The sequence below is a fragment of the Physeter macrocephalus genome, chromosome 19 (assembly GCF_002837175.3).
Source record: "Physeter macrocephalus isolate SW-GA chromosome 19, ASM283717v5, whole genome shotgun sequence".
Taxonomy (NCBI): domain Eukaryota; kingdom Metazoa; phylum Chordata; class Mammalia; order Artiodactyla; family Physeteridae; genus Physeter; species Physeter macrocephalus.
In genome coordinates, this window is record NC_041232.1 from 71,257,565 (window position 1) to 71,277,532 (window position 19,968).

Sequence of the window (19,968 nt, forward strand, 5' to 3'; positions counted from 1 at the left end):
GTTCATTTTTTTTTTTTTGCCGTACGCGGGCCTCTCACCTGCTGTGGCCTCTCCCGTTGCGGAGCACAGGCTCCGGACGCGCAGGCTCAGCGGCCGTGGCTCACGGGCCCAGCCGCTCCGCGGCACGTGGGATCTTCCCGGACCGGGGCACGAACCCGCGTCCCCTGCATCGGCAGGCAGACTCTCAACCGCTGCGCCACCAGGGAAGCCCAGGATCACCTTTTAAGTGGAGACCAATTGAGGTAGAGGAGGGAAGGATCTAGGTGTATTTTGTCATACACCCTATACACATATTAAAAAGCATGATTTGGTGTTTTTTGTTTTTTTATTTTTGGCTGCGTTGGGTCTTCGTTGCTGCTTACGGGCTTTCTCTAGTTGTGGTGAGCGGGGCCTCCTCTTCGTTGCTGTACACGGGCTTCTCATCACGGTGGCTTCTCTTGTTGCGGAGCACGGGCTCTAGGCGCCCGGGGTTTCAGTAGTTGCGGCTCACGGGCTTAGTTGCTCCGCGGCATGTGGAGTCTTCCCAGACCAGGGCTCGAACCCAGGTCCCCTGCACTGGCAGGCAGACTCTTAACCACTGTGCCGCCAGGAGAGCCCCATGACTTGGTTTTTAGATGAGGCCACACAAGCCATTTTAAATACCCTACTGTCCATGAAAAATTCCCTGACTTTAGTGAGTTCCCATTAAATATACAACTGGCCCCTTCCCGCGTCTGGTACAAACATTTTGACCTGTGTTTTTTGGTCCTGCCAACTAGGCAATACTGTATCAGGCTTCCACTGCCATCCTTGTCCATAAAGCAGGGCTAGACCATTTGCATAGATGCTTTCTTTGCTCAAATTTAAATGCTTTACTGGCACTAAAAAATAGTTGAATGTATGATTTCACAAAAAAAGGCCAAAATTAAAAGGCTGACCCCAAGGATGGGAAGCACTGGTTTCATAAGGTTTCCAACGTCCCTGTGGAAATCGTCACACCCAACTCCACGCTTCTGGCTCTCAAGGTTACGTGTCTCCAGCCAAGATTTCTGAATCTATCAGAGCTTGACCTCTGGCCACTCCTGGGTGTCCCAGCAACTGGAAGTTAACACGACCAAAGCTGAATTCTTAATCTTCCAGCCTGCTCCTCTGTCTCTGACATCATTATCTTCCATCCCTTTTGTTAGAAACCTGAGAACCACCTGCTCCTTCCCTTCCGTGAGGTCTCGAATCTGATCCATCACCGAGACCAAGACTCCACTTGTAAAATGCAGCTCCCGCCCTCTGCGTCTCATCTCCACCCTGTCATCCCGGCCCAAGCCCCCATGACCTCTCTCTTTCGGCCACTGCGGCAGCCTCCTAACTGGTCTCCTCCCTGCTTCTGGTCTTGGCCCCCTCCCCCCTACCCATTCTCCACATCACAGCCTGAGTTTTCAGCTGAAATCAGAAATCAAATCATGGCACTCCACTGCTTACAAATACATCAATGCCTTCCCATCAGCTTGGTCTCTGCCTACCTCACCGCATGCTTCTTAGCCCCACTGTCACTTCTCCCCAGCTATCCTGGCCTTCTCACAGTTCCCAGAACACAGCACTAAGCTCTCACCACAGGGTCTTTGCACATGCTGCTCCTATGGGCTGGACCAGGTAAAGCCTCAACTGGTCTCAACTTAAGAATATTCTCCTCCAAGAGATCTTCCTGGGCTAAATCTTTTATTGTGGCGAAATATATACGACATAAAACTTACCATCTTAGCCATTTTTAAGAGTACGGTTGGTTCAGTGATATCAAGTACATTCACACTGTTGTGCAGCCATCACCACCATCCACCTCGGGAACTCTTTCATCCTTCCAGACTGAAACTCTGTACTCATTAAGCAATAATTCCTATTCCCCCTCCCTCCGCCCCTGGTAACCGCTGTTCTACTTTTTGCCTCTATGAATTTGCCGATTCTGTGTACCTCATATGAGTGGAATCATACAGTAGTTGTCCTTTTGTGTCTGGCTTATTTCATGCAGCATAACGTCTTCAAGGTTCATTCATGTTGTGGCGTGTGTCAGAATTTCCTTCTGTTTTAAGACTGAATAGTATTCCATTGTATGAATGGAACACTGTGTTTATCCATCCATCCTTGCACGGCCATTTGGGCTCCTCTGGGGCCATTTTAAAGTCAGCCCTCATTATTCTCAGTCATGTCTTATTTCCCTTTAAGTGCTTACTACAGATTCTAATTCTAATATCAGGCTGTTTCATATCTCTTTTGTTCAATATTTTGTGCAATATCGACTCCTGCCACCTCTCCCCCAACAAGTCCGTAAGCGTCACAAGGGGGCAGCCCCCGTCTGTTTTGTTCATCCTAGAATTAACCACCAGGACCTGGCACGGGAGCTGGAGTGTAATGGGCATTTAATAAGCAGATGTTGACTTTTTAAATGAAAGAAACTCATTAGGTCACTAGAAAGCCACTAGTCTTCAGATTCACTCACAAATTCCACGTACTTTGTATTCAGCTATGAAAGATAACATATTAATGCACGCGCACGCGCACACACACGCTCACACACACCCCTGCACAGAGACATATTTAGCTCTCTGGGCACAAACAATTCCCTTTCTACCATTAGTCGATCTATTTGTAACTAACATACATTTCCATTTCCTGTGTTCTTTCCAAGAAGGCCTCATGTGCAAAAAGTAACTTGTGTACTCAGCAATTAAGAACTTAAATACTGATAAATGCTACAACGTGGACAATTACACTAAGCAAAGCACCAAGGAAACATTATGCTAAGTGAAATAAGTCAGTCACGAAAGAACATATGTTGTATGCTTCCTTTTATATAAAATGTCCAGATAGGCAAATACAGAGAGTCAGAAAGTAGGGCAGAGGTTTCCAGGAGCTAAGGGCAGAAGGAACACGAGTGACAGCTAAAGGGTACGGGTCTTCTTTTTTGGGGTGATGAAAAGCTTCTAAAATAGACTGTGGTGATGGCGGTACAACTCCGTCAATATACTAAAAGCCATGGAATTGTACACTGTAAAAGGATGAACTGTACTCTACGTGAATTACATCTCGAGAAGAGCCTCTTTATAACCTATTATGAGCGATCAGAGCACGGTGAATTTACAGCGTTTTGAAATTCAGATTTCCATTTGCAGCCCAAGCTCTGCCAAGAAAGTTATCTTTGCCTCCTCTCTCTTACACCCCATATCCAATCTGTCTGGAAATCCTGTTGGCACTACCTTTAAAAAAATATCCACCACCTTCTCTCTCTCAGACGTCTCACCCTGGTCCCAGGCTCCAGCATAGCTCACCTGGTTTAGCCTCCTAACTAGTCTCCCAACCCAAGAGCCCTCCCCTGGCCTGGTCTCCACACAGCAACCGGAAGGACTATTTAAAACACAAGTCAAATGACAGATCACAACCCTCCAGCGGGCAACATCCTGCACCGACTCCCCCCACCCCTCTAGCCATCTTGCACAAAGTCACAGCCAAAATCCTTCCGCTCCTAGGAAGCCCTGCACAATGGAGCTTCCCACTCTCTGCTCTGTCTCCCCCATGCCCTGCCCTCCCCACTCACAGGTTGGAGGAATAGCCAACTACCTGCCTTCATCACACCAGCCAGGCACCGAGTCATCTGTCCCCTCTGCCTGGGACACTCTCCCCACCCCCAGATCTTTGTGATTCACCCTCTCCCTGCTGAGTCTTCACCCAGATACCACCTTCTCCACTCTCCAACTGCATCTGGCTCCCTTGCACACCCTCCCAATTCCTTTACCCTGTCCAGCTTTCTCTTTTTATCCCCTGCAGCACCAATCTTCAAACATACCATGTAATTTACCTATTTATTATCCACAGTCTCCCTTCCCTCTCTAGAAGGTGAGCTCCTTGAGGGCAGGCTCTTTAGCTCCTTGATTGACTGACAGATGCCAAGTGCCAGGCACACAGGATGTGCTTTGTAAGTATCTGTTGGCCGGCTGGCTGTTTCTTTTGGACTTTAAAAGCTAAGGAGGAGGGTCCACTCTGCGAATTGACTAAGGAGACAGGAAATTCCCTAGGAGAAGCCACGAGTGTACTTCTCTAGCCATTCAAGAAGCTAGAACTCAGGAAATGAGGCCAGCAGTTACTAAGAGTACAGGGTCTGAGCAAACTCTCTTCAGCTTTAAAAAAGTGTTGGTCCGAGTGATCTCAAGGATCCAGGACACACTGGATGCTACTTATGTCACCACTCAAGAGTCTGAGGTTCTCAAACTGACCTTTGAGAATTTTCACCATGTTTCTCTATGTAAGGGGGAAAGGCTAAGACTGATTTAAAAAAAAACATTCTAAACAATCTCAAACTGAGCTAGACAAAGTATCAAACCACCAAGAGATTAATATCCTTTTTTGTGGCTGGGACTGGCAGAGGATAGGAAGATGGAATGATACCCAAGAATGGTGATATTTAGGGTTAGTTTGAAGTCTGTGCGTGTGTGTGTGCGCGCGCGCGCGCGCGTTTACTTAACAAAAAAAAAAAAGCCTTGCTTTTTAAATATGCAAATCCTTATCTTGGCTAATTTTCAGGGCACCGTATGAGCAAAAACTCACATAAGAGTCTATTGTTCTCTAGAAAATACAGATTAAGATGTCTTTAGCCTAACAGACTGACATCTACTCATGATCGAAAGGGTTCTGGGTTTTATCCTGCTCCACAAAGAAGCACATGAGTACAGAGATGCAACATGTGATGATTCTGTCATCCTACAGTCTATTAGTGATCTCTTGCCTTTTTTGAAAGCCTATCTTGAAAACCATGGATTCTACCCTAAGGTAGAAAACAATCTGATTTTTAAGTATTGCATTTTTCAGACATTAAATATCAATTTTTCTCTCATTCTAACCCCACCTCCTCCAAAAACAATTTTTTTATCTTTAATTCAAGTCAGTTCTGGGGGAAAGTTAAGGATTTTTGCCTCCACTAGAGAATATCCTCCCTGGAAGGCAGCTGTGGTCTGCATAGGTCTCCAGATGGTGTACCCAGGTCTCCTGAGCTTTTACGCCCACCCCAGCACACAGCACCGTATCACCCACACTGCAGGCCAGCACGTGATGATATGCTAAAGGACCACCAGCTTCGTCAGAGCAGCTGCAGGTGAAAGTGAGAAATGAGGCTGCCCTCCACGTAACCGGCCTCCCTGCAGTTCCTCCTGTTCTCATCTCCAAGATGTTTCGGAGGAAAGTGTGATATTAAATACTACATGTCCCTGCCCATCTTAACCATGTTCTATGAACAATGAATCTCACAAAACTCAATCAGATCTCAACAGCTCCCGTGAAGAAACAGATACTCATATGCCCATGTCTGCAACAGCACTAGTCACAATAGCCAAGGATGGACACGACCCAAACGCCCCTCAACCAATGAATGGATCAACAGAATGTGGCCTACAGACACACGGTGGAATATTATTCAGCCTTGAAAAGGAAGTGGAAGGAAATTCTGACTCATGCTGTGACAAGGGTGAACCTTGAGGACATTATGCTGAGTGAAATCAGCATCACAAAAGGACACATATTGTATGATTCCACGTACATGAGGTACCTCAGAATAGCCAAACTCAGCGAGACAAATAGATGTTATCAGGGGCCACAGGGAGGGAGAAAAGGCGAGTTACGGTTTAACGGATACAGAGTTTCCCAATGGGACGATGAAAAAGTTCTGGACACGGATAGTGGCAGAGCTGCAAGATACTGTGAACACGCTTAATGCCACTGAATTCACCTTAAAAACGGCTACAATGACAAATTTTATAAATATTTTACCATGATGAAAACAAAAGCCCCATGCAATAAACTTCTGCACTAGGATGAGATCATGAGGAATCTCACCTCCCAACGTTGTTCTGGTACCAAAAACAGAGCATAGATTTTCACTTAATTCTCACCATCTCAGCAGCTGAAGAACCCTACACTCTTAGTTTCATTGTTTTAACAAAATTTCTGGAGGCTTACAGAGCATCTGCCAGTGCCTGGCTTAGAGGCCCACACATGCGTTTCCAATATGGTGGTAAGGCAACTCTTTTCCAGTGTGAAATATATAAACACCGACCTGCCTCCCCACATGAGTGAATATTTCAACCACCAAAGTCAAACGGCTATCTGTTTTCTTATAGAGAGGGTTAAATGTTTCTCCTGGATGCACAGATCTCTGATCTCAGAGAACAGTCTCAGTAGTTCACTGTGTCCCAAGAAGACAGAGTAAAGATCTGTACACAAATCACATCACACTTTATAAAATAAGTAATGCATCCAACCCACGGGAACTTCCCCAAACAGCAAGAATGGGCGATCAGAGACCGAGCAGATAATGCTTGGTGCCTGAGTTGTTCCGATGAGGATAGTCCAGCTCAACTCAATTCGAGTAAAGGTTAGAAAACTGGTTTCAAATGCTGCCTTGCTCTAAATCAAGCAAACCTCAACTCTGGTGAACAAAAGCCACACAGCAAAGAGACAAAGCCATAAATGACAGCCCTGTAAATAAAGACCAGAGCTGCTAGCCAAAGGTCAGGCTACACACGTACTCAGTGAGAAGTGCCAGGCTTCTCAGTCACACTAGGGGGAGGTGTCATCACCACAGAAGGATGGCCCCAGAACAAGGGTGACCTCTGACACCCCCAACCCCAGGAGTCCTTTCCCCAAGACTGAGAGCCAGCTTCCTACCACTGATCTGCCATAGCCTCCAGGCCCAGCTCTCCTTTACTAAATGCAAATTCACTGGACTTGAAGACTGATAATGAACACAGAGCTTCAGAACTGGGAGTGACCAGGGCCACCCTCCGTGGTCTAAGGCAACCATCTCTCCAGGCAGAGAGGGACAAAGTCCAGAGCAGGAAGAGAAAGAACACCAGATCTACTTTCTTACCAAAGAGGAAAAGATAAAAAAAAAACACAACTCAGGCCCCCTGAGAATCCCACAGGCTTCCGTGGAGCAAGTAGGTAATCCCTGGCACAGTGCCTGGAGAAGATGTTCAAGCCAGTGTTTTAAATGGATGGATGGATGGATGGATGGATGGATGGATGGATGGATGGATGGATGGATGGATGGATGGATGGATGGATGGGTCGATGGACGGGATTGTAGCAAAGGTCTCTGTCATCAGCGATGCTTACCAGGTGCCACAACTCAGAAACCATGCAGAAAGCACCGATCGTTTTAAAAGACTCAAGGTTCAGAAACTCCCAAGTTTTGAACAGGGAAGAGTCATTTTTTTTTTTTTTAAAACAAGAGTACAGAGGTGAGGAAGATGAAAGACAGGAAGTGGGGGGAAAGGAGACCCAGCAGTGCTCAGTATGTCCCAAGGGCCTCCCTCCACTCTGCAGGAGGACAGAATGCTCTGGTGGGAGCAGCCACCCCTCGTGGCTGTGACTGAGTGAGCACATCCCTAGGTCACTGAGCGCCCCAGTCCTCTCTGCCACTCCCCAGACACCTGGGCTCCAGAACCCAAGCCCTGGATCTGAAAGTTCAGAACCTCACCCGTGCTCTAGGGGACTCCTTTCTTACCAATGCCTGGTGCAAACAAACACCTATGTCTGCTAAATGAATACTAACATACAGAGTGATTTCCGTTTCCCGCAGAGTCTAGGAGAAAGGCAATGGCTGCATGAGCCATAAATATTTGCAGAGAGATATCAACAACACAACAGTAATAATACTGATAATTGAGTAATAATTGAGTAATAATACTTTTAATTGAGCTCTGTGCTAAGCCCTTTTAGATGAATTCTCTCATTTGGAACTCATCACACAACGTTCTGAGGTAGTACTATTATTATTCCATCTTACAGATGAGGAAACTAAAGCTAGATCAATTAAGTACTAGTAACTTGCCCTGGGTTATACAGCTAGGGAGCAGTGAGGCCTGGATTCCAAGCCAGGTCACAGGACTCCAAAGCACCTGCTACTAACCCCTCACGGCTGCCTCTCGGTTCAGTCTCCATGGGACCAGTTATCAAACATAGTTCCCATCGTGCATGGTTTTGGTGACAATTTATTTTAACATGCAACACATTTAGAAGAATTAGGAAAAGTATTAATATGTTCCTAAATAACCAGATGATAAAAAATCCTCTGTTTTCTAATAAAAGTGAGAAACAAGACTGTTTTATACACACGATGGATGGATGGATGGATGGATGGATGGATGGATGGATGGATGGATGGATGGATGGATGGATGGATGGATGGATGGATGGATGGATGGATGGATGGATGGATGGATGGATGGATGGATGGATGGATGGATGGATGGGTCGATGGACGGGATTGTAGCAAAGGTCTCTGTCATCAGCGATGCTTACCAGGTGCCACAACTCAGAAACCATGCAGAAAGCACCGATCGTTTTAAAAGACTCAAGGTTCAGAAACTCCCAAGTTTTGAACAGGGAAGAGTAATTTTTTTTTTTTTTTTTTAAACAAGAGTACAGAGGTGAGGAAGATGAAAGACAGGAAGTGGGGGGAAAGGAGACCCAGCAGTGCTCAGTATGTCCCAAGGGCCTCCCTCCACTCTGCAGGAGGACAGAATGCTCTGGTGGGAGCAGCCACCCCTCGTGGCTGTGACTGAGTGAGCACATCCCTAGGTCACTGAGCGCCCCAGTCCTCTCTGCCACTCCCCAGACACCTGGGCTCCAGAACCCAAGCCCTGGATCTGAAAGTTCAGAACCTCACCCGTGCTCTAGGGGACTCCTTTCTTACCAATGCCTGGTGCAAACAAACACCTATGTCTGCTAAATGAATACTAACATACAGAGTGATTTCCGTTTCCCGCAGAGTCTAGGAGAAAGGCAATGGCTGCATGAGCCATAAATATTTGCAGAGAGATATCAACAACACAACAGTAATAATACTGATAATTGAGTAATAATTGAGTAATAATACTTTTAATTGAGCTCTGTGCTAAGCCCTTTTAGATGAATTCTCTCATTTGGAACTCATCACACAACGTTCTGAGGTAGTACTATTATTATTCCATCTTACAGATGAGGAAACTAAAGCTAGATCAATTAAGTACTAGTAACTTGCCCTGGGTTATACAGCTAGGGAGCAGTGAGGCCTGGATTCCAAGCCAGGTCACAGGACTCCAAAGCACCTGCTACTAACCCCTCACGGCTGCCTCTCGGTTCAGTCTCCATGGGACCAGTTATCAAACATAGTTCCCATCGTGCATGGTTTTGGTGACAATTTATTTTAACATGCAACACATTTAGAAGAATTAGGAAAAGTATTAATATGTTCCTAAATAACCAGATGATAAAAAATCCTTTGTTTTCTAATAAAAGTGAGAAACAAGACTGTTTTATACACACACACACACACACACACACACACTATGATGTGCGTGTGTGTGTATACTTTCTAGACTCTTCCTCCATAATGCCAGCTCTTCGGTGACACAGGACCTCAAAAGATCTTAGACTGGATGTTATTTATAGCTGAGCACAGGGAGGGGCATTTGAGAGTAAACTGCTTAACAGAATAAACCTATCTTCTTTTTGTGTTATTAAAACTCTTCTGGTAGCAAATTAATTTTTACTTATCTTAATAAGTAACAAAACAACACCTACAGGCATGAATACAATTAATCTAATTGAACAATGCCAACAAACAGACCTGAAAACTCACAAGATACCTAAAGACACCACCAAAAAAACACATCCCAGGAGACTAATCTAGAAGCAGATATAGAAGCAAATTCTAAAATTAAGTGCCTAAGAAATTTTAAAGGCACCTCTCTTTAGAGACATGGGACATGAACAGACCCCATAAAACTTGTTCTGGTATCTAAAAAGCAAGTTCCTCTGCATTCATAAGAGCATAGGTTTCTTTTACAATGATTGAAACTAAAGAGCAAAGGTAACTAGCAGATTAAAATCTCTTTCAGGTGAGTTATAAGGATCACCTGGATTCCATGAATGTTTAGGAAACACTAAAATTGAATTCAAACTTTAGTAAGGCAATAAAATATTTAAAATACACCAAATATCTGGGAATCATACTAATTTTTAAAAATATCCATTTAATAAAGAAAATAAGAAAGCAACATTTGAACACCTATTATGTATAAAGAAGGTTCACCTGTTCCAGCAAATGAGTAAATTCAGAAAATTTAGGAATTCATCTAAGGTTATACAATTTTTAAAGTAAATAAATAAAATAAGAATAAATTGTAAACATTAAATACAATTTAAAGTAAAAGAACTGAAATCTGTGGGAATCTAAATCCATGTTTTCCACGACTCCTTGCTTTGGGAAAAAAAAGAAAGAAGGAAGGAAAAAGACAGGAGGAGGAGGGAAAGGACAACAGATAGGGTAAAAAACATTCCACAGCTACATGTGGTCAATGCTGTTAGTGCCAAGACCGCAGAGAAATCCAGGTGAAACAGAGCCAGCCCTCAACTTGCTTTACACCTGCAGACAACTTACACATGCACGTTTTCACCAAATTATTTTAAAGGCTCGATTACAACAACAAGAAAACAGAAAAACCCCTCCTAGTTCTATCACTACCAAGTAATAAGTGCATACTGATATGCATTTTCCTTAAAATAAAAAACAGAAAGAAAACCTGAAAGTGGCCAAGGCCGCTTTCACGCAGATGGCATTTCGGTTCACTAGTAGTAAGCTGTCTGAGTCTTGTTTGGCCCCCAATAACAGACCGAAGAAATCCTAAAAATTATGAATGTACGGTCACCATAAAATGGCAAGGAAACAAAGGTTAAGATTTCTCACCTAACATTAGAACCAGGAAGCCTCCACTACCTAATGAATACCATTAAGAGGATTCAGAGGAATAACTGCAGGCAGGCAGACTTCTCCCCCAGAAAGTAATCAGCATCAGCTAATAACCGTTCATCATCTTTTGCACAGTATATACATTTATAATAGGTTTTAATAAGGGCTTCAACAACAGGCCCGGAATTAATAAATGGCATTTTAGGTCCAGTAGAAAAGTACTCCCCAGACATGAAAATTAGAACTTCTACTTTACATTTTGTGTTGTTTTCTCTTTTTATCTGTCCTGTGTTTACCATCACTGGAGATTTTATCACACATCATTTTTAGCTTTTGTTTTTAAAAGCAGTTAATCTTCCTCTGGAACCTACTGCGTGCTGGGTGGTCTTTCAGTACTCCGCCTGTGTTGTCTCATTTCATTCTCGAGGAATGAAGGCAGAGATGTGAAGGCAATGCAACCAGGAAGATGGGAGAGAAACTTTTCTTAAGCCAGCAGGGCGGGCCGTTTCCGGGAGGGGAAACTGGCGGCGTCCGGAGCTACCCAAGGACTTGGAGCGCGCCAGGGCCTTCGCGGGCAGGACGAAGGGTTCGGGCGGGGTTGAGGGGGTCACTAAGCAGAAATGGAGCTCGGGTTCCCCTTCCCTGCGCGAGGCAAACCTCCTCCCCCGTTCTGCATCCCCTCAGCACCCTCGTCCTCCCCTACAGCTGTTACTTATCAGCGTTCCAAGCCTCCCCTCCCCACCCCCGTCGGGGACCAGGGGCTTACACTCCCTCGGAGAAGCTGGGCGGACAATTACAAGCTCTTGCCTCACTTGGGGAGGAGTAGGAAAGTGGGGGGGGGGGGTTTTAAAACACTCGCCATTCCCTGCAACACCCCTCCCCCAACAAGCTGCCACTCCGCACGCCCAGAGCGAGGTGACAGCGCCGGGCATCAAACTGGGGAGGGAAGGAGATGGCCTGGTGGCAGTGCCATGGGAGCTGGCGGGTACGACCCTACAATCACCGGGGAATAAAGTACCCCTCTTCCTCATCACCTCCCAACCTGCATTAAGGCCCTCGGAAGATGTCTGGAGGGTTCCTGGTCCCGCAGTAGGCGCGGTGGAGGCGACCTCACCCTCCATCCCTCCCTGAAGGTGCTGCCGGTACATTCGGCCCAAAGGTCTTTTTTCGGACGCGTTTGCATCGGCTCCCAAAGGGGCCACCAGCAGAACCCTGTCAAGAGGGACTTCCAGAGGGGCGACAGATATTGCAGGGGAACCAACGGCGCTCCTCGAGGACCCACAGGCCCTGCCAGGCTTGCTCCTCGGACCTTAAGCCCGGACCTGAGCGTAGCAAACGAGCGAAGAACCCAAACACTTCCCGCAAGTTCCCTCTCCTCCCGCAGGTGAAAAGCCCATGGCCTTCTCCACAGTGCTGCCTGCCCCGCCAGCTGCGTCTCCCCATCCCCGAGGCAGCGAAGGCTCCCGGCACCGCCACCCAAATCCCACCCGTGCGGGCTCAGGAGCCCGAGGGCGCGGACAGCTGCTGCCACTGCATCCCTGCTCCCCGGAGTCCGCCACCCCGGGCGGCCAGGGGACCTGCGGGGCCCGCGGGGTGAGGCAGATCAGGGGTCCCGGCGCCGCGCCCCTCCTTACCTGGCGCTCGCTGGGCCCCGGCTGGGGCATCCGCCGGGTGCGCGCCTGTCCGCGCGCTCGCTTGCGCACCTGCCCGCAGCCGCCGCCCGCCAGCCCGGCCCCAGCGCTGGCTGCAGCGCTAGCGCTTCATGGCGCACGGGCTGGCCCGGGGCCCCGGGAAGCGTGTCCAGTTGGCAGCGGCTCCTCCGGCTCTCGCAGCTCTCCAGTGGCTCCCCGCCTGCCCCCGCCCGGCGTACGCGCCCCCTTCCTCTGCGGCCGCCCTTTTCCCTCCGCTCCGCGAGACCAGCCAAACTGGTTTCTCCGCTCCCGGGTGGTGCCTCTAGTCTTACTGGCAGCCGCAGCTGGGGCTGGGGGCGGGCCCGGCCGTCGGCCCTCCTTCTGTTCCTCCCCTGGGCGGAGAGGAGCTGGACGGCTAGCCCCGGCACGGGCAGACGCGGCCCAGGTGGAGCCCCGTGCCCTCGTGCGCCCCGGCGGCAGGGGGGCACCCAGGCCGTGCCCCGAGCGCGTCCCCCGCCTCGCCTGGCACGCTCTCGGCTCCCCGGACGCTCCCGCCTCCCTGGGGACGCGATTGCCACCCCGCCCCGCCAGCCCCGAGTCACTTCGCCGCCACCCTCGGCCAGCCTGACCGCCGCTTGAGGTCGGTGACCGCGCCAGCCCGGAAAGCTGGCGAGGCCGCGGCTCGCCCGGGACCTGAGCTCCCTCGGTAAGGGGAGCTGTACCCTCTCGATGCCAAGTCACGTTCGGGGAGCGGTCACCGAATGCGCGTTGCGGTTCGCCGCGCGGAGGGTGGGGGAAGAGACAGCGCCAAAAGACTTCGAGAAACTTATCCTGTAATTGCAGCAAGCAGGCTTTCAGCTGAAACCAAACACCCTCACCTTTACGGGTTTGGAGTCAAAAGGAGCCAGGGCGCGGCGTGCGAATGGTGCGGTGTAATTGGAACTTTTGAACTCACGTGCCTGGCTGCTAGCTGGTGTCTGGGCGCTTTGAAGCACCCTCCCTTACACCAGAAACGCTGTTCCGCAGAATTTTGCTGCTCACTTGCTATGGAAAAGTCTCTGCGATAAGAATGGAGGAAAGTCAAAGATGAATCAAAGAGTTTGCTGAAAATGTAGTAGGGGAGATAGGACTCACAGACAAACAGCAAGTTATCTGCAGATCGGAGAGGCCAAGAGTTCAGACTCCAAACTGGGGGCTTAAGGAAGACTTCATTGAAGAGGCCATGCTTGAGGTGGAACTCAAAGATCCGCACTTTCGGGGATCCGGGTTGCATGAGGAGGATATCCAAAGAGTGGTCCACCAATTTGATCTTCAGTATATGAAAGATTCAACCGATATTGTTAAACACTAGACTGCTTTGGGTTTCTTTTTCATTAGATACCCTTGGTCTTTGAATAGGTGGTGCTGGTCAGTCATTTAATCTCTCTGGGCCTCAGTTTCCTCATCCATAAAATGAGCCTGGACCAGATGATCTCAAATAGTTCCTTCCAGTGCTTATTTTCTGAGCCCAACAACAGAGCAAATGTCCAGAAGCCAGAAAACACAGGGCCTGTTTAGTGACAATGGGATAGACAAGATGGCTGGCAGTGCATCGGTAAACAAGACTAGTGAGGGAATTGGGGCCTGGAAACAGGTTCCAATTGAAGGCAGGCTACAGCGTTGGGGGCTTCCTTTTGGCAGCACCTGCAAACGATTCAAAGTTCATGACCACAGCAGGGACATGATCAGGTTGTGTTTTAGGGAAAGTAAAGGGGAGAGTTTGGAAAAGGATAAGACTGAAAATTGGGATACCACTTGGTACAGTAGCATAAGGTGGGCCTGAAGGAGTTGCCGGTGGAAATGAAAAGGAGGAGGAGCTTCCAGGGACACCACGGAGGAGAAATGGCCAGGGCGCAGAGTGGCCAGAACCTGCAGCTCACTGGCAGATGAAAGCATGGAAGATGAGCCGAGTTCTCCAGACTGGGTGACGGTATTAGTAGGAACAAGAGAGTTGGAGGGGAGAGAGGCTGCTGAGAAGGGCAAATGCCAGTAAACCTAGGAATGAAGAGATGACTCCAGACTAAAGGAGGGATCCCTTCCTCCTTGCAGACATCCCAGCAAGAGCTCAATCTGTCCAAGAAGGCATTGCATAGAAGAGAAACTATACTCAAACACATCCAATCCACTCCCATGCCCAGCTCTGATAAATACCATCCCCAGGGCTGCATTTAACATCCCTGTGTAGACACTGAAGATTACAAGCTAGGTTGCTTCTCTTACAGACTATGAGGGAGAGGGGGAGGGGTGGGGGAGGGGTAGATGCGGATAGGGAGGTGTGGACAGTGAGACATGATGGGTGTTGTTTGAAAGATTTATTCATTTAACGAATGTTTGTTGAGTGCCTGCTATGTGCTAGGCACTGTTCTAGTGACTTGGATACATCAATGAACCAATCAGGCAAATTGTATCTTAAAAGGCAACAAATGCTTTGAAAAAATGGAACAGGACTGGCTGGGAGGGCGCCCCTGAGGAAGCCTTCTAGGGCGCTGTAAAAGTTCTATATCTCGAACTGGGTGGTGGTTATACTAGTGTATACATACATAAAAGTTAATCAACCTGTGCACTTAAGGTTTGCATACTAAAAAATTAAATAATAAAAAAGAGCAAAACCAGACACCATAAAACTTGAAGAAAACATAGAACACTCTTTGACATAAATTGTGGCAATATTTTTTTATCTGTCTACAAGACAAAGGAAACAAAAGGAAAAATAAACAAATGGGACTTAATTAAATGTAAAAGCTTTTGCACAGCAAAAGGAAACCATCGATAAAACGAAAAGGCAACCCACTGAATGGGAGAAAACATTTGCAAATATGACCAAAAAGGGGTTAATATCCAAAATATATAAAGAGCTCATACAACTCAACATCAAAAAAACAACGTGATTAAAAAATGGGCAGAAGACCTGAATAAACATTTTTCCAAAGAAGACATACAGATGGCCAACAGACACAAGAAAAGATACTCAACATCACTAATCATCAGGGAAATGCAAATTAAAACCTCAATGAGATATCACCTCACACCTGTCAGATGGGCTGTCATCAAAAGACCACAGATAACAAAGGTTGGCAAGGATGTGAAAAAAAGGGAACACTTGTACACTGTTGGTGGAAATATAAATGGGTGCAGCTCCTATGGAAAACAGTATGGAGGTTCTCAAAAAACTAAAAATAGAACTACCATACGATCCAGCAACTCCAGTCCTGAGTATTTACCTTAAAAAAAAAAACAAGTTAATTTAAAAAGATACATGCACCCCAATGTTCATAGCAGCATTATTTATAATAGCCAAGGTATGGAAGCAACCTAAGTGTCCATCAACAGTTGACTAAAGGAGAAATGGTATACATACACACACACACACACACACACACACACACACACACACACACACACACACTATGAAATACTACTCAGCCATAAAAAAGAGTGAAATCCTACCATTTGCAACAACATGGATGGACCTAGAGGGTATTATGCTAAATTAAATACATCAGACAAAGACAAATATTGTATGTTATCACTTATATGTGGAATCAACAAAATAAAACAAAGGAATTAATGCAACAAACAGAAACCGACTCACAGATATAGAAAACAAACTAGTGGAGAAGGAAGGGGGAAGGGCAAGATAAGAGAAGGTGATTAAGAGGTACAAACTAGTACATATAAAATAAGCTATAAAGATATATTGTACAGCACAAGGGATATAACCAACATTTTATAATAACTTTAAATGAAGTTTAATCTATAAAAATTTTGAATCACTATGTACACCTGAAACTAATATAATATTGTAAATCAACTATACTTCAATTTAAAAAAAAAAGAAAGGGCATCACCTAGGGGAAAAAAGAGCAGGGTTAAGAGACTAGAAGTGGGAAAATGAGGTGCGATTTTACATAATATGGTCAGGGTAGGCTTCATGAAAACTTATATTTGAAGAAACCTTGCAGGAAGGTAAAGGAGTTTCATCCTAGGTGAGAGAAATTCTTTGAAAACTCATCTTACCCGGAACCCACCAGAAACGGGCATGGTCAAACCTTGTCCTGTTGCATTTTCCACATGTAAGTCTTTTGCATCTTCCTGGTTTTTGGGAATGAGACTCTCAGTGCATGTCAGCTGATGTTGCTGATAAAGGAAGTCATTCACCTGGAAGCCCTGACCCTTGACATCTCTGAAAGAACTGTGCCATATTTCAGGGTGCCTCATCAGGTCCATGACTGAAAGCGTCTCATGCATGCAACAGGGATTGATTTTGAAATGTGTCTTTCTTGAGTCATTTGAGCGATGGCTTCGTTGTCCAGGATGGGCAGCCCTGATCCCACGAGCCTCAGGCATACTTGCTCAGCGTTCCAAGATGGGATTGAATAAGCGGTCCGGTTTTGTTTAGAAGCCACTCCCAGTCAATAACCAACACCTTTACCTTGCAAGCTGCTGGGGGAAATTATTAAACAGTCATTTCTAAAAGAGGGTGACAATGCTTTTCAGCTTTTGTAGCTCATAGTTTCCTCTGTTTCCTTCTTTCTTTTTTTTTTCCCCTTGGCAACATTCCTGTGCATTTCCATGATGTAGGTAGGAAGGCTGGGGAGGTTGCCAAGAGAACTAGCTCAATTTTACTAAAAATTCTTTTCCTAGAATTTTTTTCTTTAAGAGCTAAGGGATAAAAGATATGTTTAAAGGGAGGAGATACTGCCTGTATTCAGTTCTTTGCTAAGCTCTGTGGTCATTTAAGCTAAAGCATTTAATGCCAATGGAAAGGTATTCATGCCACACTTGGTGCCGTCGTAACCCGTGCTTGGCAGTCAAGGTGAGCTCAGCTGGAAGGCGCATTCTTCACAGCCAGTCTAGACCAGCTCCAGAATTTTAAACATGATAAGAAGGTACGTCTTATGTGAGCCTGTCTTTGTAATAAGTGACACTAGAAGCTTCAAATAGTCTGTTTTAAATAGTGTTTAAAACAACAGATACAGATGATATATTCTGTTGTTCCTGCACAAATTTTCCAAATTCCTTCTGACTTATATGCTTTCCACCTCCTTTACTACTAAGTGACATTTTTTTCTGACCAACATTTTAAATTAGATTTGCAAAAGAAATGTTAAGCATCAGGTAACAAAATGTGTCTCAGTTAATTTGTTATTACTTGTGCTTCACATGCAAGAGATGTTAGGGGAGGTATTATTCCTGGGCCTATTATTAAAATGCACTTGTGTTTCTTCCATATTCATGAGTTTGTAAATGTACAGGATTAGGCTACAATTTTTTCTTTCCTACAAGGCAGAGATTTTAATAACCTGTTATCTACATGGAATGTAATGCTAATATGATTTATTAATAATTAGTATAATATATTAATAATATGGCACATTAAATTTAATTCATATAATTAATTTAGACATTTAATCAATGCTTTTTTGTGGCTTAAGCATTTTTTTAAATTTTTAAATTAATTTTTATTGGAGTATAGTTAATTAACAATGTTGTGTAATCAACAAGTTTTGAAAATACCTTGGGGTCCTTGTTAGAATGCGTAGCCATGTTTTTAAGTGATTGTAAGAAGTTTGTATGTATTACCTTATGCTCTCTTTTCATCATTTACCATTGTGACATGAAAACACGTTTACCTTTCCAACTTAATCCCCCATCCTTGGAGACCTAAGCTCCCCCCATTCCAAGCTGCTCGCAATTCACTGAATTCTGAATAGCACTTGTTCCCTCTGCTTGAAATGTCCTCATCTGCCGGATCTCCAGTTCCAAAGTGACTTCCTCTGGGAAAGCCTTGCCCCAATCTCCCCCAGAGAGTACTACCCAAAGCATTTTGCACCTAACGTCTAGAGAAGCCTTTATTCCACTGTATTTTAATCGTTGATCTGTTTCATTCCCCACTGTACTGTGAGCCTTTTGAGACCCCAAAACTGGGTCTTATTGGTCTCTCTTGGTCTAGAATATTGTTCTAGTACCCCAAGTGCCTATTTGTTCTTGTAGAATGAATGAATGGTCTGCAGAGTCATATTCTCAATAGTTGTATAGTATTTTCTCCTGCTGATGATTTATCTAATCATTTGCTGTCATTGAATATTTATGCATTTATCAGATTAGCTTCCAGAAATATCTGATCAGTCACAACCCACCAACTATTTTAATGGCTTCTAAATATCTTATTTCTCTCTGGTTCCTATTTTTTAGTGGGTGTGATTTGTCTTTCTTTACTTCAGTCTGGAAATGGTGTGCCTCCCATACAAGAAAAGTTTTTGTTCTATTAGAAATAGGACACGAGTAAGTCTTTGATGCTGTTATTGGAAAAATAGAAAGAATGGTATTCAAGATTTCCATAAAGTTATAGCAGCCTATGCTTTGTATGAGTACTTCCTTTTTTATTTTCCTAAACTGCCAGCCAGCATGAGTGGTTATTATTCCTCCAAATTAAAGAAAAGCAAATTAAATGCAAAAACAAAAACAAGCAAAAAACCGTCTGGTATTGCACTGCATTGGCAGTGTTCACAAGGACATGGGCTTTCACACACGGTTGGTGGGTGTGCAAATTATACAACTTCTTTGGAAGGAACTTCAGAAACACATATCAAAATTTTAAACATACATCCCTTCCTTGTGCCCTAAGAATTCATGTCTAGGAATTTATCCTAGAGATGTATTTGAGCATTTACACAAAGGTAAATGTACGTAGATATTCATTGCAGCATGTTTTTCACTGCAAAGACGGGAGGTGACCTCAGTGTCCATTAACAGAGGTTGCATCCATACAATGAGATAATTATCAGCCATTTTTTTAAATTAGGGAGATCTGGTTGGGCTGTTGTTAGGAACATCTCCAAGATACATTGTTACATGAAAATGCAAAGTATAAAAAAGGGTATGTGTGGGCTTCCCTGGTGGCGCTGTGGTTGAGAGTCCGCCTGCCGATGCAGGAGACACAGGTTCCTGCCCTGGTCCGGGAAGATCCCACATGCCGCGGAGCGGCTAGGCCCGTGAGCCATGGCCGCTGAGCCTGTGCGTCCGGAGCCTGTGCTCCGCAACGGGAGAGGCCACAACAGTGAGAGGCCCGCATACCGCAAAAAAAAAAAAAAAAAAAGGGTATGTGTGTGTAAATAAAAAATGTGTGCTCCTTGATTTCAAACTATATTATCAAAGCTATAGTAATTAAAACAGTGTAGCATTGGCATAAAAACAGACACATAGACCAACAGAAAAGAATAGAGAGCCCAGATATAAACCCACCCATATACCACAAAGGAGCCAAGAATATACAATGGGGAAAGGACAGTCTCTTCCATAAATGGTATTGGGAAAATTGGACAGCCACAGGCAAGAGAATGAAACTGGATCACTATCTTACACCATACACAAAAATTAACTTAGGGCTTCCCTGGTGGCGCAGTGGTTGAGAGTCCGCCTGCCAATGCAGGGGACACGGGTTCGTGCCCCAGTCCGGGAAGATCCCACATGCCGCGGAGCGCCTGGGCCCGTGAGCCATGGCCGCTGAGCCTGTGCGTCCGGAGCCTGTGCTCCACAACGAGAGAG

General features: G+C 45.6%; 1 protein-coding gene across 1 annotated transcript in view; it reads right to left on the reverse strand.

The window, feature by feature from the left end:
- The window catches only part of ATP8B1 (ATPase phospholipid transporting 8B1), a 112,244-nt gene extending 99,660 nt beyond the window's left edge, over positions 1–12,584 (reverse strand). The window contains exon 1 of the mRNA XM_024132308.3: positions 12,385–12,584. The gene's annotated coding sequence lies outside the window, so the exon portion shown is untranslated. The remainder of the gene's footprint in view (positions 1–12,384) is intronic.
- Between the last annotated feature and the right edge of the window lie 7,384 nt (positions 12,585–19,968).